Genomic DNA, 27567 nt, shown 5'->3' on the forward strand with positions numbered 1-27567 from the left:
AAATGTAGCACCATCTGGTCAACTACCATTTTAATGGCCAGAGTTTACAAGCTGTAACTACAAAACGGCAGAAACAGGAAAAAGGTTATTTCGATATTTTTGGCTGATGTGGTTGACATTGTCTACACAGTCGGCGTTGGAGTAGTGTTCACCACACCCAAGTGACGAAGTCATTTAATGTTGCCATGTGTGGGTTCAACTCGAAACCGAAATGGATTCGAAAACAAAGAGAATCTGAAAACAAAACCACAACGTATATCAGGGCCATTTTCTTCAAAATAGGGCATTTTTAGGCACCAACGTTGGAAATCGGCATTTATAGGCGCTGACGCCCAAAATAGGCATTTATGGCACCATCAAATATGTATTAAACATGTCGTGAACGCCTAATTCATGCTCATATGTAAAAATGGTGCGCCTATGATGCCTTGAAAAAAATAGGCATTTGCCTAAAATCTGGTCTCTAGACATAAGGATATACCTGGCCTTGCAGCCTGATAGTATGATGCTTTGTCATCCTTGTTTTTTCATGTGTTTAAAATGTTTGCTGCTTTTAAGTGTAAAGAATAATGCACGTTCCTGTCCAACATTTATTACTCCCTCTGCTTTGTTGTTGTGGCCTAGTGTGTGTAATAAATCATGTTTGTAGATCACATCACATCACTTTATTTTCCTTAAAGACCCTTTTCCAGGGTGCTACATAAGGGGTGGGGTTTACGAAATGCAGGAATCAACAGTGCTTGAAAATGATGATGAACATGTTATGGCAGTAATATTATGGGGAAGGCCGTTCCAGTCAGCTGCTGCACGAGAAAAAAATGAGTTGGCAAAAACAGTGGTACGGCCACAAGGACGCAAAACTTGGAAGAGAATGATCGACCGATGCGGTGGGACTTACATTGTGGAAGTGCGCAAATGTATGGTTCTTGTTTTAGTGGTGAATAAAAGAACTTGTGAAACAGGACAAGACTGGCTATGCGACGGCGACTAGAAAGATTAGCTAGACCTGACTACGATTTGAGGGATGATATGCTGACATCGTACTAGTATGAGGAGTGCATGAATCTGATAGCCCTGTTTTGAAAAGATTCGATAGCGTGTGTTAAATATTCTTGATAAGGGCTCCAGATGGGTGATGCGTATTCAAGTTTAGTTCTAATGAATGAGATGTACGCTTGTAGTCTTACGTGTTGTGGGGCTTCCCGTAGGTGATGTTTTAAGAAACCTAGTGCTTTATTAGCAGATGATATCAGGTTAGTCACGTGCAAACGCCAAGATAAATCATTAGAAATGGTGACTCCTAAGTATTTATATGACTGGACGAGGTCAACTGGGGAATTGCAGACTGTGTATTTGAAAACAAGAGGATTTCGACAGCGGGGAAAGGACATGCACTTGCATTTGTTAGAGTTGAGCATCATCATCCACTGGTAGCACCAGTCTTGCACATGGCGCAGGTCTGCCTGAAGGGATTCTTGGTCAGAATGGTTAGTCACTGAGCGATAAATGACGCAATCATCGGCGAATAAGCGGATGTGACAAGAGACATGCTGGGGTAAATCATTAATGTATATGAGGAATAACAAAGGACCGAGAACAGAACCCTGTGGGACGCCAGAGGTTACTGGAAGCGGGTTGGAAAGTTGGTTATTAATGACGACGGACTGAGAGCGATGCGTGAGGAAAGCTTTAATCCATGCAATTATGTTCGGATGTATGCTTCAACTGGGAGAGTTTAAGAAGCAAGCGTTGATGAGGTACTTTGTCGAATGCCTTAGCGAAATCTAAGAAAATGGAGTCAGTTTGCAGGTTAGTATCAAGGTTGGCGTGAATATCATGTAGAAAAATGGCTAGTTGAGTTTCGCAGGAGAACCCCTTGCGAAATCCATGCTGTGATGGATGGAAGAAATTATTTGAATCCAAAAATTGCATGATTTGAGAGTAAATGACATGTTCCATGATTTTGCACGGTACACTTGTTAATGAAATGGGGCGATAATTAAGAGGTGAATCAGTACTACCTGATTTGTGGACGGGAACGACCTTTCCCAATTCCCAGTCGTCTGGAATGGTACCTTCGGAGAGTGATTGCGAGAACAATCCTCAAAACCTCAAAGCCTCAAAACTGGCTGCACTTATTTTTGATGCAGCGTTACATGTTCCATGGGTGTGTTCCGGGAACCAAAATTCTGTTACTGCTGTCAATTAAGTTGCCGTATACCCTACAGTGATACGAAGAATTTTTACGCAAATGCCTTTCAAAGAAGGTCCTCCAGCCAGTGGAGCTGGCCAGTTGGTGTGATGTGATGGTTAATCCCCATTCACTTAGTGTGACATACAGGGGGCTGGGAATTGACTGCATAGAGATCATGAATCCAGCGTCAAGGAATATGTTCACTTGACATCGCGGTGCTAGGTGGGCGAGTTTAATGTTTTCAATGATACACATCGCCAGAGTGAGAGAGACTCTTTAATGAAATACAGAGAATTTAGCCGGTGTTTCAATATCGCTGGCATGCTACTCTGCGTAGGGAGGGGAATTTGGGAGATAAAGACTGAAGGAGAGCCGCACATGAGTTGTGCGGCTTCTCATGACAACACAGATGCCTCGAGGGGACTTCAGTGTACTCACTGCGCTTGGCTTCAACAGTCAATGCAAGTGCAGGGCGCTTTCCTGCTTGGTGAAAATTATTTAAACAGAAACGTCGCGCCATGGAAAAAAAAAAATATTTGCGCTGTCGTTCAGCGCGAGCAATTCGCTGCACGTCTTTGCCGCGCTTATAGCGCTGTGCGCTGCATTCAGTCACCTTAATCCCCGACTGAAAGGTGCGCTGGCGTATGAATTCCTCGTGACTACGAAAATCGGTGCGGGCGCGCGCTCCCGCGTAGAATATGGGCACTGGTTTCGTTGCCCGATCGAGGAAGCTCTGGACGATCGAGCATGCATGCAGCGTCTCCACCTTGCTGAAAGGATGATCGAGGATCGAGGGAAGGCTATGCGTAGTAGAAAAAGTTAATTCCGACTGGCGCAGTTCCTGGCCGGTGTATGCCGCACACAAACATGCGTACGTGTACTGGCTATCAGATAGGCAGATCTGCCCTGATAGCGGGCGGGTTCACTGCACGCGGTGCGCAGCATATGCATAACGGAAAGGTCGAACCTAATCAGTTTTGAGTATGAAGTATGATCGACGTACGTACCGATACCACATTTGCTCTACTTTTTGCGCGCAACGCGCACAAACGCGTTAAGCTAGAATTAATTGTGCAGCTATAGCACCTTTTAAAAATTCATTCGCCTCAATATATGGTTCTCCCTAGATTAAAATTAACTGCGCAGCTAACACACATTTTTTTTTCACCTGGCCGTAGTTTATGCCGTGCGCCTGGAATCGTCTGCGCCGAGGACGAGTGAAGAAAAGTCAGCAAAGCCGAACAGCGCGGCCGGCCGTCTTTGCATGGGTGGCCATATATATGCTTCGCACGAAACGCAGAAGTACTTCAGTTATGCGAACCGCTTGGTTGTACGCATCAGTTTTCAAGTTCACTACGAGACAACGTTTACCGTACAATATTGATATATGATATGTGTACATCTTTGCCGAAAATGAGCCAGGATCGAGTGAAGCCGGCCGGATGATCCTTGAAAGCTAAGCATATGATCGAGAGCGATTCATGGCCTCCGTGCAAAGAATTTTCAGGCACTATCGGAAGGGCGCGCAGCTCATTAATGCGCGCTTGCAAGAATCATGCAATTTGCACGAATATTGTATATGTTTGAGCATACGTACGTGTGTTTCAGATATGTCCCCGCTAATTTCGTAAGCTGCTTTCTGGCCAAATAAATCTCCACCGGTGAGCGGTTGTGCTGGTACTACAAGATGTGTGCTACACAAACCGATTAAAACGTACAATTAAGCTTCTTGCCAGTATTATAACTTTCCCGAAGCGATTCGCAGCTATACCGGTGACGGTCGAAGCTAACGTCGCCCGCAGACAGAGCAGCGCTGCATGCAGATTTCTGCAGGACCGTCAGAGCCACGCCGACCGGTAAACAGAGCTGCTAATGGAGATGCCTTCAGCACCATCAGAGTCGTGCCGGTACAAACAGACGTGCTGACGGAGATCCCTTCAGCACCTTCAGAGACGCGCCGGTGCAAACAGAGCTGCTGACGGAGATGCCTTCAGCACCGTCAGAGTCGTGCCGGTACAAACAGAACTGCTGACGGAGATGCCTTCAAGACCGTCAGAGCCGCGCCGGTGCCAACAGAGCTGCTAATGGAGATGCCTTCAGCCCCGTCAGAGTCGCGCCATTGCAAACAGAGCATCCATGCAGATTCCTTCAGGTCCATCAGGTGCATGTAGAGGTGACAGTCAAGAATCCTGTTGGCTCCCTGAAGGAACTTTGAAGGATTTTTTGACCGGGAAGGCGGAACATACGTGGCATGCATGGCCACTCCAAAGTCAGCCCCCGTTAACGCCACAACCTTTCACCGCCACAACCTTGCGACGTCATACAGCCATCGAGGAGCCCCTGGGCAGCACCGGTCATCCTAGTGAAAAAGAAAGACGGCACCCTTCGCTTTTGCGTCGATTACCGCCGCCTGAACAACATTACGAAGAAGGATGTCTACCCCCTCCCCCGCATCGACGATACACTGGACCGGCTGTGCAACGCTAAGTACTTCTCATCGATGGACCTGAAGAGCGGCTACTGGCAAATTGAAGTCGACGAAAGAGATCGCGAGAAGACTGCGTTCATCACGCCAGACGGACTCTTCGAGTTCAAGGTGATGCCATTCGGCCTCTGCTCTGCCCCAGCGACGTTCCAGCGAGTAATGGATACGGTGCTCGCAGGCTTGAAGTGGCCGATTTGCCTAGTCTACTTAGATGACGTTGTTGTCTTCTCCTCAAGCTTTGAAGACCACCTCAGAAGGCTTCGGATAGTGCTGGAAACGATCAAGTCTTCAGGCCTGACACTGAAACCAGAGAAGTGCCACTTCGCCTACGAGGAGCTGCTGTTCCTTGGTCACGTCGTAAGCAAGGATGGAGTTCGCCCAGACCCCCAGAAGACGGCTGCGATCGCAGAGTTTCCACAGCCTAATGACAAGAAGGCTATACGCAGATTCCTTGGATTGTGCGCTTATTACCGACGATTCGTCAAGAACTTTTCGCGCATCGCTGAACCTTTGACTCAACTTACCAAGGCTGACGTGCCTTTTAAATGGGAAAGGCCACAAGAGGACGCTTTCAACGAGCTGAAGCGCCGCCTACAGTCCCCTCCTGTGCTCGGGCACTTTGATGAAAACGCCGAAACCGAAGTTCATACCGATGCAAGCAGCCTGGGCTTAGGAGCGGTCCTCGTTCAGAAAAATGGCAGACAGGAGAAAGTTATCGCGTACGCTAGCCGTTCACTGTCGAGAGCCGAAGCCAACTATTCGACGACAGAGAAAGAATGCCTCGCCATTATTTGGGCCACGTCCAAATTTCGCCCCTACCTATACGGACGACCATTCAAGGTTGTGATTGATCACCATGCTCTGTGCTGGCTGGCCAATTTGAAAGATCCCTCCGGCCGCCTTGCTCGTTGGAGCCTGCGTCTTCAAGAATTCGACATAACTGTAGTCTACAAATCTGGCCGCAAGCATTCCGATGCAGACTGCTTGTCACGAGCTCCTGTCGACGCAGCACCCGAAGAGGAAGACGACGACGCTTTCTTAGGACCTGTAAGCGCCAGCAGTTTCGCGCAGCAGCAGCACTCGGATCCTGACTTGCAAAGCCTAGTTGATTATCTGAAAGGCAAGACCGCATCGCCTCCCCGAGGGTTCAAGCGGCAACTGTCGTCCTTCGTCCTTCACAATAATGTCCTCCTGAAGAACTTCGCGCCGAACAGGACAGTGCATCTTCTTGTCGTGCCCAAAAATCTCCGGCAAGAAATTAGCGCAGGCATGTCATGATGAGCCGACTGCAGGACATCTCGGGATTGCTCGCACGTTGCACCGCATCCAGGAGAAGTACTATTGGCCACGGCTAGCTACCGACGTTTCTAATTACGTGAAAACGTGCCGTGAGTGTCAGCGACGCAAAACGCCTCCGACTAGACCAGCCGGACTCCTGAACCCCATACCACCGCCAACTAAGCCCTTTCAGCAAATAGGGATGGACCTCCTCGGCCCCTTTCCGACCTCTTCATCAGGAAACAAGTGGATCATCGTGGCCACCGACTACATGACCCGCTACGCCGAAGCAAAAGCGTTGCTTAGTGGTACCGCAACAGAAGTCGCAAAATTTTTTGTCGAACAAATTCTCCTGCGACACGGCGCCCCGGAAGTGCTCATCACAGACAGAGGAACGGCGTTTACAGCGGAGCTCACGCAAGCCATTTTAAACTACAGCCAGACAAGCCATCGGAGGACCACTGCCTATCATCCAGAAACCAACGGACTCACTGAGCGTCTGAACAAGACCATCGCAGACATGCTCTCCATGTACATCGACGCCGAACACAAGAAGTGGGACTCCATTCTGCCCTACGTGATCTTCGCTTATAATACTGCCGTCCAGGAGACAACCAGGTTTACCCCATTCCAGCTGGTATACGGCAGAAAGCCCACGACAACACTCGACGCAATGCTCCCGCACGTTTCAGACGAAGACAACCTCGACGTCGCCGCCTACCTCCATCGCGCCGAGGAAGCCCGAAGACTTGCGCGGCTTCGCATAAAAGACCAGCAGCGCACCGACGCCCGACGCTACAATCTGCGCCGACGAGACACGCATTACAAGCCAGGTGATCGTGTTTGGATATGGACGCCAATTCGCCGCCGTGGATTGAGTGAAAAGTTGCTGCGACGCTACTTTGGCCCATATAGGGTTCTCCGCCGCATCGGTGACCTGGACTATGAAGTCATCCCCGACGGAACGACAGCATCTCAGCGACGACGCACATGCCCGGAAGTCGTACATGTCGTACGTCTTAAACCCTATTATGAACGCTAAAGGACTCGAAGTTTGCATTATCCGTGCTTATTTTCACTTTAAAGCATCGAGACGTTGCTTCTTTGGGAGGGGGGTAATGCCACGTATCATTGTAATGTCTGATCGTTCGCGCAAGGCCGCATGAAAGGGGTGTTATCATTTTTGTTTGTGACGCGAGAAGCGACCGGTCTAATCTCGATTGTTCACAGCCGTGAACAGCTGCATCTACGTGTTTCCCGATTACTCTAGATGATCTCGGCCTGCTATCTCGAAGTTTCCTTACCGGCTTTAAATTGAACGATGCTGCGAGCAGTGGGCATTCGTAGTTCGACGACCGCCGAGCACGCCTGTTGCTTACGCCGCCGCCGAGTGATTCAGTTCTTTTGAGGGCGCAAGTCAGCCCAAATAAAGAGCTTCGTTTACAAGTCTTTCTGGTGTCTTCCTGACCGCTGGACTGCCGTCACTACAACGTGACAATACTCTCTTGTATCGCGCTGAACTAACACGTCGCAAAACACGTTCAGCACATGCATATATAGGCGCGCGTCTGAGTCCGTACTCGAAGCTGGAATTTGCGGTTGCTCTCGTGAAACGCCTCGAACACCATCGCAATATCAGCCTGTCGCATGAAATTTTTGAATCAGAACTACGCGATCGTAACATGAAGCGAGCATTTGTGCTTGAGAGGTGGTAAGACAATGGTAATACAATCGCACATACGCACGAAAAACATATAACCAGGGAGAACAACTGCAACAGGTGCCACTGCAGGCGACATAGGCGATATGCACCGTGGTCTAGTCGGAACAAAGTAGAATGGTCGGCCTGTTGGTATGGCAGTCAAAGAAGAAAAACAGGTCAAATAGACGAATACACAAGGAGAGAACAACGCCGGGGGCTACCGTGGGCTATTTCATTTTATGTCAACCTCTGAGTAATCGTGCCAACGCGTTCGTGAGTCCAGCGTTTGTCCTGTGTTGTTCTCTCCTTGTCTGTTCGTCTTGTTTGGCTGGTCTTTCTTCTTTGAGTCGGAAGAAGCGCCTGCACCGCACAAAACATCACATGAAGAGCTACGGTCCTTTTAGTTTATATTGAAATCGTCGCGTAAGCTTCTCGATACCATGCCACCTTGTGCCTTGTGCGGCTCGAGGGGCGCTACAGGGCTCCCCCTCGTAGAGCCGAAGCCAGAGGATCCACACGGCCCCTGCAAAAGGGCTGAGTAATACGGAGGAGCGAACTTTAAGGCGCCTGCAGACAGGTACTCTACTCTGTCGTGCAATAATAAAACATTACTATCCTAACACGGATGGGCGATGCCCACACTGTGGGGAGACCTGTGATATCTTCCACATGGTGTGGGCATGTACTCAAAATCCCCACCTCCCCCCTTCCCCTACCCCTTCCAGAGAGGCATGGGAGACTGCCCTCCTCAACTGCTCCTCGGTTGAGTCCCAAAGGGCTCTGGTGAAACGGGCGAGAGACGGGGCCTCGTCTTGCGGTACGCCGACCATGTAGCGAGGCCACTCTGTGGCTCCCAAATTCTTTTTCAAAATATAAAAGTTTTCACCACCACCACCACCCCAGCAGATGTGCTTGGAGGAAGATGCGCACGATGGTGGCGCGCCCGAAGCGATAGTGAGTGGAGAGCCGAACAGCAGAGGAGGGGCAAGGTAGGCTGGTTTGAGTCGTTCAGCAACCCCTACGTCTTCACGGCCGTTTACGCCTAACGTTAAGGTCTTCAGCGCACGATGGAGAACGCGGAACGGTCCATCGTAGGCTGGCGTGAGGGGCGGACGGACGTGGTCATGGCGGATGAAAACTTGGGCGCAGGAGGCCAGGTCCTGGATGACGAACACGGACTGTGGGTGGCGCTCGGCAGGGGTGACAGGAGTAGTGGCCAAATGTGTTGCGTAGGTCTCGGATGTAGGTGGAAGCGTCATGGATGAATGGAGGAGAGGAAGGAGAAAAGAATTCCTCAGGGAGAGGCAGGGGAACACCGTATACTAACTAAGCAGAAGAGCTGCCAAGGTCAGCCTTCAGTGACGAGCGAATGCCCAAAGGGACGAGGAGAAGGTGGTCGGACGAGGTTTCGCGTGGCTGATAAGTGGCAAGGGCAGCCTTCAGGTGTCGATGCAGACGTTCCACCAAGTCATTGGCTGAAGGGTGGTAGGCGGTCGTATGGTTAAGGCAGACGCCCAGAATATTGGCAAGGGCAGTAAACAGGACAATTGATACTTGCGGCCGCGGTCGGCGGTGACGACAGACGGGCAGCCGAATCGAGAGACCCGGCCAGCCGGGAAGGTCAAACGAACTGTATCGGCTGTAGTGTCAGCAACGTGGTGTCACACATGTGAGTAGATAAGTTGCCCCACGTGATAACGGGAGAGGTCCAAAAATGTCCATGTGAACGTCGAAAAACCATGCGTCAGGCGGCCAAAAAGGAGAGGCAGGCGTGACGGTATGCCGGTGAACTTTGACGCGGTGGAATTGAAGGCAGGTTCGTGCCAAGTGGCGTACCGTCGTCATCACGCTTAACACGAACGCTTCATTGCGCGTCTTGCACTGATAATACAGCCCCTGAGCGCTGAACGCTGTGTCCCAAACCGTGATGCACAGTGTGTTTGTGGCGGTTGTAGACAGGTCGCCCCTGCTTCCCCCCAAATATTGTCACACACTCAGCGGCCAACCCCCCGCGGCGCTAATGCCATTGCAATACAAGCGGTCGAGCGGTCGTGTTAAGCGTGCTGACGGTGGTACGTCGGCAGAGGTATTGGAGCGATCGCGGCTTAGGCCGCTTATCGGTGTTTTCAGCAGCGTACGCTTCGGCGGACGTGGTTGTTGCTGCGAAGCGCGTCTTTTCTTTTCTTTCTCTCTTCTGACTTTTATTTCTCCTCTATATGCACGCGGCAGTGGTGGTGGCTCGGCTCGAGCCAGTAGGCAGTCCTTTTCACCCTTCTCCCGGTCACAACAAGAAAAACAACAACGTCGGCATTTCTTCTTGGCCAAAGGAAACGAGATGCGATGAGTTTCTGTGTCGCACGGATACCAGGGTGGCTCAATGGTACAGTTTATCAACAATGGGGCGATGGAAAGCCAAAGGTACTTAGGGGCGCTATACACCAAAGGATGTCTAGCACGTAATGAACTGGGAGGAAAACGGCAGTGGAGGAGGAGGGGAGGAGGAGGGAAGGAGGAGAGAAGGAGGAGGTAGAAGAGGAAAGGCAGGTAGTTTAACCGAAAGAAGAATCGGAGTCCTACCCTACACGGGAGAAAAGGAGTGAGGGGATAAAAAAAAGGAAGGGAAAGAGAGGAGCAGAAAACTGAAGTACACTGAAAAGTCAGAGTTCCATGAAGTCACAGCCTATCGTGCAGGCCAGAAGTTCGCAAGATGCGGAGCAGTGCCTTGGAGGCCTTCCCTGACGACGATCGCCGCGGCCAGTGGCCGAGAATCTTCATTTCCGTGAGCGGGCGTGGATCAAGGCGCTCCAGCGCACGGCTGAGGGCCTGCCTTTCGGCGCTATAGGCAGGGCAGTCACAGAGAATGTGCATTATAGTCTCGTCATGCCCGCAGATGTCACATGCAGGGCTGTCAGCCATACCGATTACGAAAAAGTAATGGTTGGTGAAAGCTAGTAAGCCTACGTCGTGGTAAGCCTGATGGAAGCCGGAGTTTCAGATCCGGGTCCAAGAATTTTAAACGTGAATTGCAAAAATGGCTTAAATGCTACGCGGGAAGCGTGATGTCCCGCGCAAGTGCGCCAAGCCTGCCCGCAGTGGACATTCGGCGAAGGACAGAGACGTGCATGAGAAGCAAAGGCGATGCAGCTGTGGATCGTTGCGCTGGGCAGCCGCTAGCTCCACCATGTCTACAGATGCTTCGGGTGCCATTGCACTAACACGAGAAAGCGCATCAGCAGCAGCATTCTCCGGGCCATGGACGTGACGGAGATCTTCTGTACACTGTAAACACAGTTGGCAAATCTCGCGTGCAGTGTAGGTGCTGTGGTTCCTTTGGAAGGTAAACGTCCGGGGCTTATGGTCCGTGATTACGTGAATTCGCGGCGCTCCAAGAAGTGGCGAAAATGTTGGATGGCGAGGTACACAGCCAGCAGTTGTCCGCCGAAGGTACTGCATTTAGTCTCAGGTGGCTTCAGCGGAGAAAAAATCGAGAAGCTGTTAACTGGAGACATGCTGCTCGAGAACTGTGCGACGGCAATGCCCGAGGCGTCGATGACGAGGCGCTGTGGAGCGTCAGGAACTGGATGTATGCGCAAAGTGGCGTCTGAGAGCGCCGTATTAGAAGCAGAAAATGCAGCTGCAGTGTCTTAGGTCCGCTCAAGTGGCGCCGCAGAATCTTTTTTAGTAGCCAAAAGATCTATCTGATGCGTCAGGAAAGAGGCGCACTTCGGCAGAAAGCGGCGATGAAAGTACAGGAGGCCCAAGGTTTCTCCGAGCTTTTTAAGTGACGTGGGGGCTGGAAAATCTTGAGTGGCTTTGACTTTGCTGTCGAGAGGCCGAATGCCTTGTTGAGTGGCAACAAGGTGGTACAGGAAATTTATTGTAGCTACGCCAAAGAAGCACTTGTTCGGGTTGATGACGAGTCCCTATTCATGAAGTCGGTGGAAGAGGGCGCGCAGATGGGCTTCATGCTCAGATCCGCATGAACATGCGACGAGGAGATCGTGGAGATCATGTAAGCGAACACGAATTCGAAGCCTCGCCTAACCTCGTTGACAGTTCGCTGTCTGTGCGGTGTTGCGCAAGCCAAAATGCAACCGCACATATTTAAAGAGACCGAACGGTGTGGTAATGGTTGTCTTGTGAATATCAGTGGGCTCCACGGGAATTTGGTGATAAGCCTTCACTAAATCAATTTTAGAGAAGATCGTATACTGAGCGAGGTTCGCTGGAAAGTCCTGTATGTGAGGAAGTAGATAGTCGTCTGGTAAAGTGTGACCAATGAGGGCGCGCTAATTCTACTTGGCCTCCAGTCACCCGGATCTTTCTTTGGCATCTTATGAAGTAGCGATTCCCAGTTGCTGAGGAAGGGCGTACTATTCCGAGTTCAAGGATGTGTTGGAACTCATTGCGAGCGATAGCAAAGCGTTCTCCAGACAAGCGGCGATATGCCAGCAAACACCGAAGGTCCCGAAGCCACAATGTGGTGGGTGTTCGAGTGCTTCACTGGTGACTCTCTGGCGTGCGGCTTTATCAGGTTGGGAAAATCAGCGAGACCCTACTAAAAAATCCGGTATGAATTTTAAACCGGAACCGCATACCGGGTTATTGTACAGGATTTGCGATACCGGATTACCGGAATATCCTGTATAAAACAGGACAGTCCTGTTGTTTTGTACAGGATACTCAGGTAATCCGGTATCGCAAATCCTGTACAATAACCCGGTATGCGGTTCCGGTTTAAAATTCATACCGGCATACAGGACAGTCCTGTATTCTACGGGCTAGGCCCGTATTATACAGGATGGCCCTGTATCTCAGGACAAAGGCAGGAATAAAATGCTTCAAATATATCCCACTTGGACTAAATCTGCCCAAAAACTGGGGCCATAAGTGTACATGCCAAATGCTGCAATATACAGAGCCTCAGAAACTGGTAATCTGCGATTATCAGCGACTCGTATTGCAGTCGATGTGCAATTGTGTTATTTGCTCCCAGCTTTTACCAAGTATTGGTAGCTTGGTGAGTATTATAATGCATCAAAAACTCCAAAAGATGTTTATTTTTTTCGCATGTCTTGAACCAGCTCACTGAGGTAATAATTTAACTCTTTGCGACGATCTACCGGTGCTGCGGTCTCTACAGGGTGCTGGCCAATGAAGTAGTCAAAAGCACCGGCTGAAAAGTAAATATGATAGGTAGTACATAATGCCCCCAGCTGATCATTTAATTGGGCACTGACACACAACATAATGCATTGAGCACTGTGACATGCAACTTACGGCCATTATTACTTTATTCATTGCGCAAATGCATAGAATCGCTTCAATTACCTAAATATAATGAGCATTCTTTAGCCAAAACACTACGCACACTAAATATAGTCGAAACGTTGAATCAAGATGCAAGAATATATCTCGTTAGTGTATGTATGCTCTCTGCAAAATTCGATGATATTCATAGGCATATTTATTTAACCATGACATGAACGCCCACCCTGAACTTGAAAATTTGTATCTTTCAACCACACAAGAACACTGCCTGGTACATAAGAGAAAAAGATATATTTACAGATACCAGCAGTCTAGGGCAAACATCGCGTCCCATGAATTTTAGAACCGCACCTTGTCCATATTTTAGCACCGTGATAAATTATTAGACTTCAACGATTGCTTCGATGCGCAGACACAACGTACAGTACCTTAGAATCTCGCACAGTCCGTATGTCGACGTCGTCGCGGCGAACAGCACGCTCCCACGTAATCCTACGTGAGTCTTTTGGGAACGAAAACACAAGCACTTTTGGTCCGTTGTCATAGTTTCCTCTACAGTTGGGCACGCAGCAGCGACCCATTGCTTCAACAGCAGGTCACGACACGCAAAGATTTAGGTATCACGATGACAAGCAATTTCCTAGCCAGCACTCACGAACGCAACAGCAATAAAACGCAGCAGCGCACGCTGACATGTCCGGCTACACGACTACGGAAGGGTGCAGAACTGGTTGAGGGAAGAAAGGAGACGTCTCAGTGTCGGAGGAATGCGGAGGGGTCAGCGGTCAAAGTGGCTGACGTCAGAGCGGGGGGGAAAGGAAAGCGCGCAGGCCTTGAGAATTCTCAGACCCAGGAAAAGCAGAGAAGGCAGTGATGAGAGAAAAAAAAAGCTTTAAAAAAATTGCGAAGAGACGGGTTACTCGTGTAAGGTTTCTACAGGCGGTTTTTGTTTTTATTTTGTTTTCTCGAGCGCCGTATCTTTTAGCTAGCACGAAGCGTCGCCCTTAAGGGAGCACCCAAGCTGCCGGCTCCGTTGAATTAACCTTTTCTTCGTCGATAGAAATGTTCTGGGCGATTTGTGATTAGTATGTCTTCCTGATGGAGTGAAGGGTGGGGCCGCTCGCCATGGCGCTTGGACAAGTTGCGTTATCAATGGACTACCACTTGATGAAGAAGAAGTGAAAACCAAGAATTTTATTTCTTCACCGATGCGTCGCTACAGACTGCCGCTAGCGAACATTAAGAAAGCTGCTGCAATCAACGCGACAGTAACAAACCTTTTGGAGCCTCTGGCGCAGTCACCGGAGGCTCGCCATGTTTATCAGCCAGTCGTGAAGTTCTGCACTGTGAAACCCAGAGTAATCTGCGCAGGACTTACAAAGACTGCTGGCGGATGTATACTAGCTGTTTGCCCGCACACAGCAGCCCTGGCTTTGTCAGGGTGCTGCACGGGAAGCCAATATGGCGGTTGCGCGCCATTCACCTTCATGCAGCCCCCGCCTTTCATACACAAACTGCATGTTTTGCCACGCTTAGCCCTTTTCTTTTCCTAACCCTTTCAACAAAACCGTGTATGTGTTGATTATCGCACTTATGCGCACGCTTACCCCCCCCCCCCCCCCTTCCCCTTAAAAATATCTGCTGGCGTACAACAGTCAATCTGCAGTCCAAGCACCAAAACCCCAGCACGTATCGCTCTTAATACAGGCTGGTATGTCCGGTTTGAGCTCCGTACCGGACTAGTCTGTCCGGTTTGAGCTCCGTACCGCACTGGTCTGTCCGGTTTGAGCTTCGAACCGGGAATGGACTGTCCGGTATGAGCTCCGTACCGGAGCGGTCTGTCCGGTTTGGGATCGATACCGGGCCGGTATGAACCGGTATAGCGATCAAACCGGACGGGTCTCGCCGGTATGAGAGTGATACCGGACCGGTATGAAACCGATATGTTCCGGTAAAATCCGGTTTGCCGCGATACCGGATTTTTCAATAGGGGAACGTTCGCATATCGCAATATAAGGACGACAGCGCGAAACCCTGTCGCCGCAGCGATGGAGAGTATGCCGTTGACGAAGAGGTGCATGCTGGGATCGATGAGGCGATGAGCTTGCATGCCGACTGATAGGTTGAAGAAGCTGAAGAAATCTCTGCCGAGAACAGCTTGCGATACGTCAGCGATAATGAAGATTCAGAGAAAAGTGCGGCGCAATCCCAGGTTAAGCGTAAGGGACCGTTGACCGTTCATGCCAATAGGGGAGTTGCTGATGGCTTGAAGCGCGGAGGTCTGGTTGTAGCGCTAGCGCTCTGCCTAAGAGGCCGCTATGACGCTGACCTGTGCTCCCGTGTCTATCGGAAACCAAGCGCCAGTAGTCTTGTCCGAAACAAAATAAGCGGTATGCTTGTCCACCAGCACCACTTGCCGCCATCAGTGGCCTGTCGCAGCGTTTCCCGACCACGAGCACGTGCAGGTGCACCTGCGAGCATAGCTGCCGAAGGTACGGTGGTACCAGAATACACCCGAGTGCAAGGTGTCGGGCCACGTGTCAGATGGTTGGGGCTCTGAAGAACGCGAAGGTGGCGGGGAGCGGCGGCGTGACCGGAAACGTGGCGACGAACGGCGTGATGAGGGCGCGACGACATCGAGCCGCCTGGCAAGAGCATCAAATTTACATTCCATGCTGGCAAGCTGGGGGTCTGCGGTAGTAGTTGGAGGTGGACTGGTCACAAAGCTGACGTTGGGGACCCCTGAGTAGTCCGAAACACAGTCAGCGAGTTTAGCGACCCTGTCTGATGAAACATCACCCGAAGCTGCGAGGATAGGGACCATGTGTTGAGGAAGACGCTGAAGGAAAAACTTACGCAGAAGGGCGCCGTGCTTAGCAGCGGGGTCTCCAAGAAGCTGGAGTGTGCGAAGGAGGAGCTGCGAAGGGCAGCTGTCGCCAAGCTCTGTAACGCTGAGGAGCTGCTGGAGTTTGCTGCGCTGGGACGCTGACTTGCGGTTGATGATAGCCGCCTTCAAAGGGTCGAAGGGTCAAGCCGAGTACGGCGAGCTGATAACGTTCACTGAGTCCTCAGCGGCGTCAGGAGGCAGGGACGGCACGAGATGGAGGATCTTGGTCTCCTGGCTGGTGATATGTCGCAATGGAAATGCGCCTCAACCTGCAGGAGCCAGGCGCGGGGGGCTGTTAGGCCAAAACGGTGGCAGGCTGACTGCCTGGAACGCGGCCACCGGAGCACCGAGAGGCGTTCTGGTGAGGGTCGCGGCAGGTAAGAAGGGCAGAAGATCCAGGGGAATCAATATAGGAGAATGGGGTTGTGTGTTCGAAGCCAGGTCGCCCAATCTGTTAGAACTAAGACGAGGAGGAACGAGCTCTGACAGCGTTGAGGTTCGAAATGTTTAATTGCGCGGCTTGCGCTGTGGCGGCCCAGCCCAACTTCCTCCTTCTTGTCCGGCGCCGCGTGCCATGGCCTGCGAGCCGAGCACGGCGCTAGGGGCGCTACACCCTCGTCGGCCATCGACGCGGGTACAGCTGGTGGCTACTGACTGTTCCAATAGAGAGCTATCGCATAACCGCTTACAGTGTTACCGGACGCCAGACTTTCCAGTTTGTGCTGCGCACGGGAATGCCACCATTTTATTGCATTTTTGGTCGTGATTTTCTTTCCTGGGTGGTGTCATCAAGGTTGTGAGGCCATTTTTTATCATCGCGCTTACCGGAAGCACGACGTCTTCAACTTCGGTAGTAGTTTACCGCACCTCTTCGTTTACTATGAACGACTGGTGTGACCAAATTTATCAATGCACCTGCGACGAATTTCCATTGCCCCTGTGCATATTTTGACAGTAGCTCCGCATCAGTTCTTCATAAGCGAGCGTACGTTATATCTGCGGCCGTTATGAGTGGGCTCTACTGTATATGCGCTGAATTCGTTTTAATTCATGGGTATAAAGAAAAGCCCGTTTTCTTTTATTTTCAAATGGTTCGCCAGCGATAACCGCAGGTTTGGTGCGGGCTTTCCCTCACAATTTTCTTTGTTTTTTTTGTAATTTTTACCGTTTTAGAATAAAGGGTACAGGAAGTAATGACCAACCAGTCTTTGTCATCTGCCTTCAGAGAGGCCGTACAAGTATCCTGAGGAAAATCAAACAGCCAGAAAATCAAATGCATCAGCACAAAGTTCTCTCACGACCATTGTCCAGAAACAACAGATGATCACTTAGTCGCCTATTAAGCACAGCTGTTTGAAAGAGTGGTTTGTAGCTCTGAAATTAAATGCCTGTAAAGGTGCACGCGAGATTCACATGACTCCATCAAGGGCGTAACGAATTCGGTTGAGACTGGGGCTGCCTTTGATAGAACACCAAGAAAAGTGACCGAAATTTTGTTTAGTGCAAGTATACGTTCTTCCTCGCACAATGCTGCACTTGCAAGAATGTTGCAGCCCAATGTCGCAACGAAGATGTTGCCAATTTGTGTCTGTGCAAAAACAATGTGGTCTCAATCCATCTAAGCGTGCTTTTTTATCATAGTCTTTTTATCAGAACAAAGAGGCCGACCTCATCATAATAAGCCAAAATAGCATTTCCTCACTTCACTAGCCAGAAGCCACGATGAGCTGTATTTTTGAATACACTGAGCTATTGGGACTAGGCAAGTATAACGCGCGTTAGAAAGGCGATATCGAAGAGCAGATTGCAATAAAGTATATTTCATAAGCTCTGGTTATTTTAGAGAGCCATTGCTCCACCGAGGCTTTCCTGGGCGACAGTGGGGTTCTCGTATATGCTCATACCATGTAGTAAAAAAGGCAGAGTGGGAAGGGCCTGACTGGCAAGTCGGTTCCAGGGCGACGGAAGAGTGTCTATCTGTATATAAATGCCGATACATGACAGCTTCGTTAATTAATAGTGCGCGGAAACGTAGAGAATGCGTGCGGTGGTCGTGTCCGCGCCCGCGCAAGTACGCTGCGTACGAGAAAATCCCGACTGACTCAAGGTTCAGAAGATACCTATTACTCACCCGACGGGGTCTCCGAAACTGCTCAGGTTGGAGGTTTTTGTAGATGCAAAATCCACCGAGTCTTCGCCTCATACCTCATGAGATGAATTATAATGTGTACACAGCTGAATTAAATTCATATCGAGTTCATTTCATTTTGCGGCTGTTGTCGTAAATTCGATTTTTTGTCGCGGACAATAAAAAAAGATGAAAAAGTGAGAAAATGTCGCATTAAACAAATTTTTCATTTTTTTTAATTTTTTATTCCAATGGGCCAGAAAAAGTAAACAGCATAACAAGGTTGATTAAAACACATCTACGTTCTGATTTTTTTTCCTGAACACGTTTGAAACAATTCGATACGGTCCGAACAGGTTTCAACCGAAACAGAATGTCACTCTGAAGCCGAACTCGGAACTGAACCGGAAAGGCGTGAACCCGAACCTAACTCGAAAAAAATTTGGTTCAGCACGCTGCTGAGTTTGTATCTCTCAGCTCTCATTTACATGCGTTACATGTTTAATGACGATACGAATTCCTCCTGTAAGCACATCTCCAAATATTACCATTTTCACCTGAATTACTGGTAAATACAACGCATGTCTCCTACTAGCCAGTACTAAATAGATACGTTTGATGATAGCTTCCAGAAGAATAATGGCAATGATAAACCTCGCCTGCCATACAGTTGGCTCATGTTTGAAAATTCTAATTCATGATCAAAGACTTCGGTGACTGGAAGGTAAGCAGTTGTCCACCACTGATATCACACATTCGGCAGCAGGGCACAGCGTGGCGAGTGAGATGCCTTGCGGGAGCGGTTGGATACATGAACCAAAGTTCAGGACCGGAAGGTACGCTCGGTTGGCCGACATTGTGAATACAGTGTGTGCAAGCGCAATGCTTCGCGTCAGGGCGACGTCAAGTTTCGGTGTGGCTACGTAGTGACCATCAGGCACAGGGGGAAGAGATGAGAAAGAAATGTAAGTTGCTGCTTGAGGCGGTAACGGACAAAGTCGACAGCACAAAGACGGGGTACAACTGGGGACGGCGACTCAGCAGAAAGAGGAACGTCAAGCTGAACAACATTAGTGGCGCAGTTAATGAGGGCTGAATGCTCAGACAGGAAGTCGACGCCGAGAATGACTTCATGAGGGCACTGGTCCAGAGCAGAGAACAGAACGGATGTATGGCGGCCGGATATGGTCACACGGGCTGTGCATAGTCCAACAACAAGAGGCATCGGCCGTCGGCCACGCGGAGAACTGCTGTGGGCGCAGGGCTCAGTACTTTTCGGAGGCGGCGTCGTAGGGTTGAACTCATGACGGATACGTGCGCGCCTGTATCGATCGGGGCTCTCACAGGCACTCCATCGACATAAATGGCGAGGAAATTATGGTGTGCGCGAAGGGCTAATCGAGGATTTTGGGACTGGGGCTGTACTGCAGCTACTGCAGCATCACCTCCAGGCACTGCAGCGTCTATTTATCAGCTTGCAAGCGTCCGTAGGGGCCAGGAGAGGAGCGACGGTGCTGCAGTGAACGAGACTGTCGAAGCAGGTGGGACGGGGAGCGGCTGAAGCGGGGAATCTGGCCGTCGACTGTAGCACTGTGCTGGGCTGGAGGGGGCGTGTAGTGGCGGGGCTATTCGTTGTCGTGGTGGGACCTTAGAGGACGGTATGTGCTGCGACGGGACCAATAATTTCGACAGTGACGGGAGATGTGGCCACTGCGGTGGCAGAGGAAACAAATGGGCCTGTGGTTGGTTCTCCGCCAGTCGTTAGGGTTTCGCCGACGTGGAGTGAAGTACGAAGGTTGTCCAGGAGGAATCGCAGTGATTTCGGATGGTGGTGAAGGCCGTACGGGGCTGACGTGCTGGAGGCCAAGGTTTTCAAGCTCTTGGCGGACGATGGCTTGTACCAGAGAGATTATAGGCAAGCGGTTGTCGCCATCATGTAGATGCAGGGGGGGGGGGGGGGGGGGGGCAGGGGACATAGCTTCGAGCTCATGTCGGATGATGCGGGTCACATTTTCTGGAGGCGCTGGAATTTCCCAGTGCCCAGGTCTTCACATGAGGAAGTCGCAGCCGTGTTGGGGAGCCGTATGTACAGCTGGCTAATACGCCTGTTTTTGGCTTCTTCGAAGTGTCGACATTCCTTAATAATTCCGTCGACTGTACTGAAGTTCTTGTATACGAGGAAGTTGAAGGCATCGTCGGCGATTCCCTTCAACGCGTGGCCGACTTTGTCAGACTCGGGCATGTTGCCCTCTGTCATGTTGTGACAGAGCGCCAACACATCCTGAATGTAAGACACATAGGACTCCGTAGAAGTTCGAGCTCGGGAGGCGAGGTCCTTCATAGCGGCAAGCGTTCGGCCGAGCGGCCGTCCAAACAATTCGCGCAGTTTCTCTTTGCACACGTCCCAGCTGGTCAGATCGTCTTCGTGGGTCTCATAACAGACCCGGGCGGTGTCAAAAGAACAGCTGCGAGCGGCACCGAGAACACAGTCCGAACTTTGTTGTCGTGTTCGACTCCTCCCACTCGTGCCATCGCTCATTGTCGTCGTCGTCTACCCGCTTCAATATATATAACAGCTGCACAGCTACCATAGTCCTCCATGAAGTCAGCAATAAAATTCCACCATAGAATGGTGTCAGGCATGGGGACACGATCGCGCCAATGCTATTCACCACCTGTTTACTGGAGATGCCTGAATTGGGAACAAATGGGGAAAAGACATAATGAAGAATACCTAAGTTATCTGCGATTCACTTACGACATTGCCTTGCTAAGTGATTGAGGACATGAACTGCAAAGTACTATCAATGAGTTAGGAAGGCAAAACAGAACGGTGGATTTACAAAAAAATATACAGAAAACCAAAGTAATGTTCAGCAGTCTAGCAAGGGAACAGCAGTTCCCACTTGGTAGCGAGGTGCTGGAAGTAGCAAGAGAATATGTCTACTTAGGGCAGGTAGTCACCGCTGATCAAGATCAGGAGAGGGAAATAACTGTAAGAATGAGAAAGGGGTGCAGCGCATACGGCTGGTTCTCTGAGATCAAGAATGGCAGTTTAATAATATCTCTAAAGAGAGTAGTTTACAACTGCTGTTACTTATTTATTTATTTATTCAAGTTACCCCTAAAGGCCCTCCAGAAGAGGGCATTACATAGGGGGGGGGTACAATCATAAGTAATCGCGATACATTTTAACAAGTAAGTGTAACAAAAAAACGTTAATTAAAACATAAGGCATCACACAAAAAAATTGAACACTGACAAAAAGAGCAAACATAACCGTCACAGCGAAGAAGCTCTTGGAATTTTTTATTGTCAGTTTCTGTGGCGATGACTTATGGCAAACAATTCCATTCAGTGATAGTACGGGGAATAAATGAATTGGCATAAGACGATGAATGACAGTTTACGCGTTTAACTTTGAAAGAATGATCACGGCGTGGAAAGAGAGCATCAGGTGACTGAAACAAATCACGGCGAAGTGATGGGTGGTGATAAAGCTTGTGGAAAAGGGTTAAGCGAGCAAATTTACGGCCTTTTTTCAAAGATTATCACATCAAGCAATAAGTCTCTCGTTGCCGCACGGAAGAACTGCCTGCGAATATGCCTGGGCCTCCCAAAGGGTTCCTCGGCATCAGGAAGAGTAGCGGAGGCAGGATGTCTCCCACTAGACGTGATTGCCGCCCAGGAAACTATGCGTACCCATCTCCGCCATGTTCTTCAAGGGGAGAAGCACTTCCTGAACCGTGTCCACCTAACTTACAGCAACTCTAGCTTTGGCCAGGCAGTGCAGCGCCTGCCCATCCCTACTATTAATCAGCCACAGAAACTACTACCTCTGGCCTTTCCTCCATGGACACTCTCTCCTCTAAAGGTGAAGAAGTTTGTTCCAGGTGTGAATGCAAAGAGCCGCAGCTCCTACATTTCTTGCAGAGCTTCATGATACCATTAATGTCATCGTAACACGTTACCCTTCGTCATCTATCTTTCTGTTGGGTGATTTTAACTTTCCGGGCATCGACTGGTCCTCGGTGCAACCATCCTCATCTTCGACACTATGCAAGGAATTCACTAATTTATGCTCACTGTTTAATCTTATCCAAATTGTTACTCAGCCTACAAGAATTACTGAAGTTACAGCAAGTACATTAGAGCTTGTGCTAACAACACGCCCAGAACTGTGTTCAGAAATAACCTACATGCCCCAGTTAAGCGACCATTCGTTGCTCAATTTTTCTGTGAACATTCCTATACAAAAAACTCCGAGTCACACTAAAATAATACGCATGTATCACAGCGCTGACTTCAACAAAACTAATAATGAACTAGGTTCTTTCCTGGCCACCTTTTTTGACGAATTCGACTCGCGATCAGTGAACACAAAGTGGCTTTTATTCAAGAACAAAGTTTTAGATCTCACCAGTCGCTTCATACCTACTCGCGTAATATCTTATCACCTGCATGCGCCATGGTATAACACACATCTTAAGCGCTTGTCTAACATTAAGAAACGCTTTTTCCGATCAGCTAAAAAATCACGCACTGAGCATCATTGTTGCCGTTATCGCTCTGCAGCTTACACTTACAATTCTGCGCTAAAAAACGCTAAAGCAAACTACTTGAATAGCACTCTGCCGAGTAGGTTGCTCAATAACCCAAGAAAATTTCGCAGCGTCATTAACCCTTCTGAAACATCTAGAATAATACTAACGAATTCAAGTGACGAACCTATATCAGATACTACCTGTGCAAATGTATTGAATGATGTGTTTTTGAGCTTTTTTCAAGTGGTGTAACTACGGATTTCCCCCAACTGGATCATAACAACTTCCTCCCAATGTACCCCGTGGTCATTCATCCTGATAGTATAGTTAAAATAATTGACAACCTTAAGATATCCTCCAGTGCTGGTGTTGATTGCATTACTACAAAGTTCCTGAAAAGTACGAAAATGTATTCATCGCTCGCCTTAACTATAATATTCCAGCAATCATTGGAGAAAGGTGAACTACCGGCTGATTGGAAGATTGGTAAGGTGGTCCCTGTGTATAAATCTGGTAATAAACACTCGTCTCTTAACTACCGGCCCATATCTATACCAGCATCCCATGTAAAATCTTAGAGCACATACTCCTTTCACATATTGTCAATTTCTATGAATCAAACTCGTTTTTTCATCCATCTCAGCACGGTTTTAGGAAGTCCTATTCATGCGAAACACAGCTACTCTTATTCACACACAAACTTCACGCAATTTTAAACCGTCACTCGATCGCCGACTGCATCTTCCTAGATTTCGCGAAGGCATTTGATAAGGTTTCCTATCATCTTTTGTTACTAAAACTGCGCACGGTAGGTTTAGACACTAACATTTTAAAATGGCTCGAAGTTTTCCTTCCTCATCGAATGCAATTTGTTGCCGTCAATAATGTTAATTCCTCCGTTCACCCTGTTCTTTCCGGGGTTCCCCAAGGGTCCCCTGCTTTTTCTTATATTCATCAACGACTTACCCAGCAATCTTTCTTCTTCTCTACATCTTTTTGCCGATGACTCCGTCCTCTTTCGGGAAATAACAAAGGATAATGACAAGCACATGATTCAATCTGACCTTAACACTATCTCAACATGGTGCAAAACTTGGAATATGACTGAATCCTGAAAAGTGCAAACTTATGCGCATTTCTCGTGTTAATAGTGATCCTCCCGTATATACTCTTAATGGTGTGCTACTTGATTCAGTCGGAATTCATGGCATGCCGGCGGCACTGCTAGGATGATGACCAGTAACCCTCTCGTTTTGTTCGTCCAGGCTCGTCGTCTTGTTCTGTACGTCGACGGAGGGATACGGCGTCCGGATCCTCCATTCTGCGGGCCGACGAGTGTTTCAGCGAACCGTGGGACCAAGCTGCCTGCAACGGGATGCTCGGGTCTTCTGTCTTCTGTCTTCTGTCTTCTGTCTTCTGTCTTCTGTCTTCTGTCTTCTGTCTTCTGTCTTCTGTCTTCTGTCTTCTGTCTTCTGTCTTCTGTCTTCTGTCTTCTGTCTTCTGTCTTATGTGTGGTGAGCCGAAGCCCCACCCAAACGTTAGCAGCCTCGTGTCAGGGCTGGATTGACTGGGGTGTTGTGTCGCGCCGTACACCCTTTAGGGAGCACAGATTAGCCCTATTTTAATAGGGCCGCATCGGGTGAGAGTTCACCCATGCGCTTAGGAACCCAACCTCAGCCAGCCTTTGGCTTGCTTTACAGGCTCACGCCAACCGAGCCCGGCTGAAGAGACAGAGAACTTATGCAACACAAAACTCCATCTCCAAGAAGTTTTCGGCCTGCCAAAACAGCCTCCCCCAGCCATACACAGACTAGGCCAGGGCCAGGCCACTTCCCAAGTGCAAGTCTCTTGCACAAAGTGCTTGGTGCGCCCCCTCACCAGAGATTGCTCTTGTACCAATTTAGGTTTGGTCATCCTCGGGCTCGAAAGCCCTCCCATCGAGCGTGGCGGACTGGCGAACTACTGCCACCCCGATGGTCGTGTGTGGGTCCAACCCACGAACTTCGGAAAGGCGGGGTCGTTACGCCCCGTGGTGCACCTCTGTGATGTGCACCCCTGCCAGACGCCAAAGCACCCTCGACTTCGGGTAATCCCTTCGCGCCGCACTGCAAGCGGGAGCCCGATTCTACCAACCGCTTGCTGTCGGCTGTCAACCGGAGGGTTGGCTACCTGGTCGCAGTTGAAAAGCTGTGATTGGGGCTGTGGTGTACTAGGGTTGCTCCCAGGCCGGCTAACACTCGGAAGGATAGCGTCCTCCTGTTACCTAGCGGGGTGTGATGGCACTGGCGATGAAAGTCCTGAGGCGAAACGCTGGGAGTAGTTGCGTACTCCTGTAATCCAGTGAAATAGGAGGCGATGCTAATGCATCCCAGGACTTTGATCCTGGGAAGGGTCTGTGGTGATCTTATACCAGGACTTAAAGCGAGAGAGTTCATACGCTGCGGCAGTCTAGGGATAGGCTGCTGTGGCTAAGTCTCCAGCAGATTCGCTGCAGGGAAATCCCCGCTGACTAAAGTCATCAGGGGTAGGGGCATCCCTGTGTAACCCGTGTCCAAAGACCACTCGGGAGCGCTGCTGGGGTCTGCCCTCGTTCCCCCTCCGGGAAACCAGGGCCATCTCTGGGAAACGCTGAGGCCTTCGGGCGTCTCAGTAGGCTAAGAGAGCGAGGGCAAAGCGAAAGCAGAACTGGCGCTTGCGTCCGTTGAGAGTCTGTGAGTAGTACCGTCGTGAGACCGGACGGGTGTGGGATGAAGCCCACAATCGCACTGCCGGTACGTAGGCGGTAGGTCCTGCTTGCAGGGCCGGCGTCAAATCCAAGACGCTTAATAAAAGTTGATAGAATCGGGCTCCCGCTTGCAGTGCGGCGCGAAGGGATTACCCGAAGTCGAGGGCGCTTCGGCGTCTGGCAGAGGTGCACATCACAGAGGTGCACCACGGGGCGTAACGACCCCGCCTTTCCGAAGTTCGTGGGTTGGACCCACACACGACCATCGGGGTGGCAGTAGTTCGCCAGTCCGCCACGCTCGATGGGAGGGCTTTCGAGCCCGAGGATGACCAAACCTAAATTGGTACAAGAGCAGTCTCTGGTGAGGGGGCGCACCAAGCACTTTGTGCAAGAGACTTGCACTTGGAAAGTGGCCTGGCCCTGGCCTTAGAACACTTAGAACGCGCTTAGAACACCATTTTTCACTGCCTGCCGGCAAAATCGTTTTTTCTTGTTATTCGCACGTCGCAACTTCTGAGTAAACCATGGTGCACTGCTGCTACATCTAAATGTCAATAGAGGAACGAGGTCTTCGATAAGTTTGTTAAAAGTACCCTTGAATAAATCTCAGTTTTGCTGAACAGTGCGCAATAAACATTGATTAATGAACTTGGCGGAAAAAATTTATAATTCGGAATGTATTTTTTCATAGTTAGCTCTGTTGTAACGTCTGATTTGTTGAACAGTCGTTTTCTTTGCGTTAAAAGAACCAGCAATGCGTCCTGTTATTACGTAATGATCCGAAATGCCATCTAAATGAATACCGGAATGAATTACCGGAAGATAATCAGCTGCAATTCTTAGATATTAGATTGGAGAAAAAGGTGAATCATGTTTGTTCGTCCTTCCTACAGCGGTCGGAAAAGCCTTTGCTAAATTATCAGTCTGGGCATTCGAAAATAGTTAAATGCGGCATAGCAGTGTCTTGTTTAGGATGTGCACTTAATAAATCATGTATTTATACTTTAGGCAGCAGCTTCGGCTTCCACAAAGATGTGATAGCGCTTGCTAGCAACAAGGTCCCGAAGAAGATGAAGTTGTTTGATAGACATGAAGCACAGGAAAATTCCGGTAAAGATAGAACGAAGTATGCGGTAATACCCTACATTCATCAGTTATCCCATAGGCTTAAGCAGGTTGGCAATACATATGGGGTTAAAATGCTCTTTTCGGTCCCTAGTAAACTAGGCAAGGTTTGTGCTATTGTTGACAAAAGAGCCCGGGAACAGAAGCAAAAAAGAGGCAAAAGAAAAAATGCGTGCCAGGTGGATCATGAATCACCGTTTGTGCCATGTGCAGAGGGAGTGGTATATGACATACCTTCTAAATGCGGCGAGAATTACATTGGGCAAACCGGGAAATGCATAAATACACGCTTACGCCAGCATAAAACCTCTTTGAATGGTGCTCCTTCATCAAATCTGTCCCTTCATTACAGAGATTGTCATCTGAACACACCCGGTGTGCCCAAGGTGTCTAATAAAAAAGCATGCTTTTAACTGCTTAACAGGGCTAAGATTAAATTTAGACATCAAGATCAGCTGACTAGGGTGTTGTGTGAAGCCTATCACATTCACAAGAACAGCGACACGTGCGTTAGCGCACCATCTGTAAACATACATGAGTGAAATTTTCTATCTAGATTCGTAACTTTCCTTTGCGTGCTTTTTGCGGGAAGCACAGGCGCTTTGGGTTGTCAGTTGTGTGCATATAATCGGTTGTTTTCAAATAAACTTTCACTTGTTAGTAGCCCTTGTCCTTGTCCTTTATTCTGTCTTTGTTCCTCGTCGCAGTGCTGGTGAAGTTTTCTAACTGAATAATGTCTGAACAAATATCGAGATTAATTGTTAATATTAAGTCTAGAATGTTGGCAGTACTCGATGTGCGACGTGTGGGATTGGTAATGTGTTCCTTTAGTGAAAAATCAAGACATGATTGAAGAAACATGTTAGCTTCAGTTTCACTCGCTGTGACGGATTGTGTGAACCAGTTTATACTAGGGAAGTTAAAGTCTCCAAATATGAGTATAGTACAGTTAGGGAAACGCGTACATATTTCACACAGAATTCGATCAAATTCATAAGAAAAGCCATTAATTATGTTATGAGGACGATAAAAAACACCAATAATTATATCAATAGAACAACACTTAAAAGAAACTCATGTACACTCAAGAAAAGAACTAATCATGAGAGGCACAGTTGCCAAATCATCCCTTTTCGCCAAGAGTACACCACCTCCTCTCCGGCACGGTCGGTCGCAACGAAAGATGTTAAAATGCGTCTGGCTGACAAAAATCGAACAATCAGGACTA

The 27567-nt window shown here is 49.2% G+C and overlaps 2 pseudogenes; both read right to left on the bottom strand.

Moving 5' to 3' along the window:
• Nucleotides 1–11024: 11024 nt before the first annotated feature.
• On the bottom strand, nt 11025–16393 carry LOC149325782 (uncharacterized; annotated as a pseudogene).
• A 3015-nt stretch (nt 16394–19408) lies between these two features.
• On the bottom strand, nt 19409–20484 carry LOC149325783 (uncharacterized; annotated as a pseudogene).
• Between the last annotated feature and the right edge of the window lie 7083 nt (nt 20485–27567).

The sequence above is a fragment of the Amblyomma mixtum genome, chromosome 10 (genome assembly GCF_055824585.1).
Source record: "Amblyomma mixtum isolate Tamu chromosome 10, ASM5582458v1, whole genome shotgun sequence".
NCBI classification, from domain to species: Eukaryota; Metazoa; Arthropoda; class Arachnida; order Ixodida; family Ixodidae; genus Amblyomma; species Amblyomma mixtum.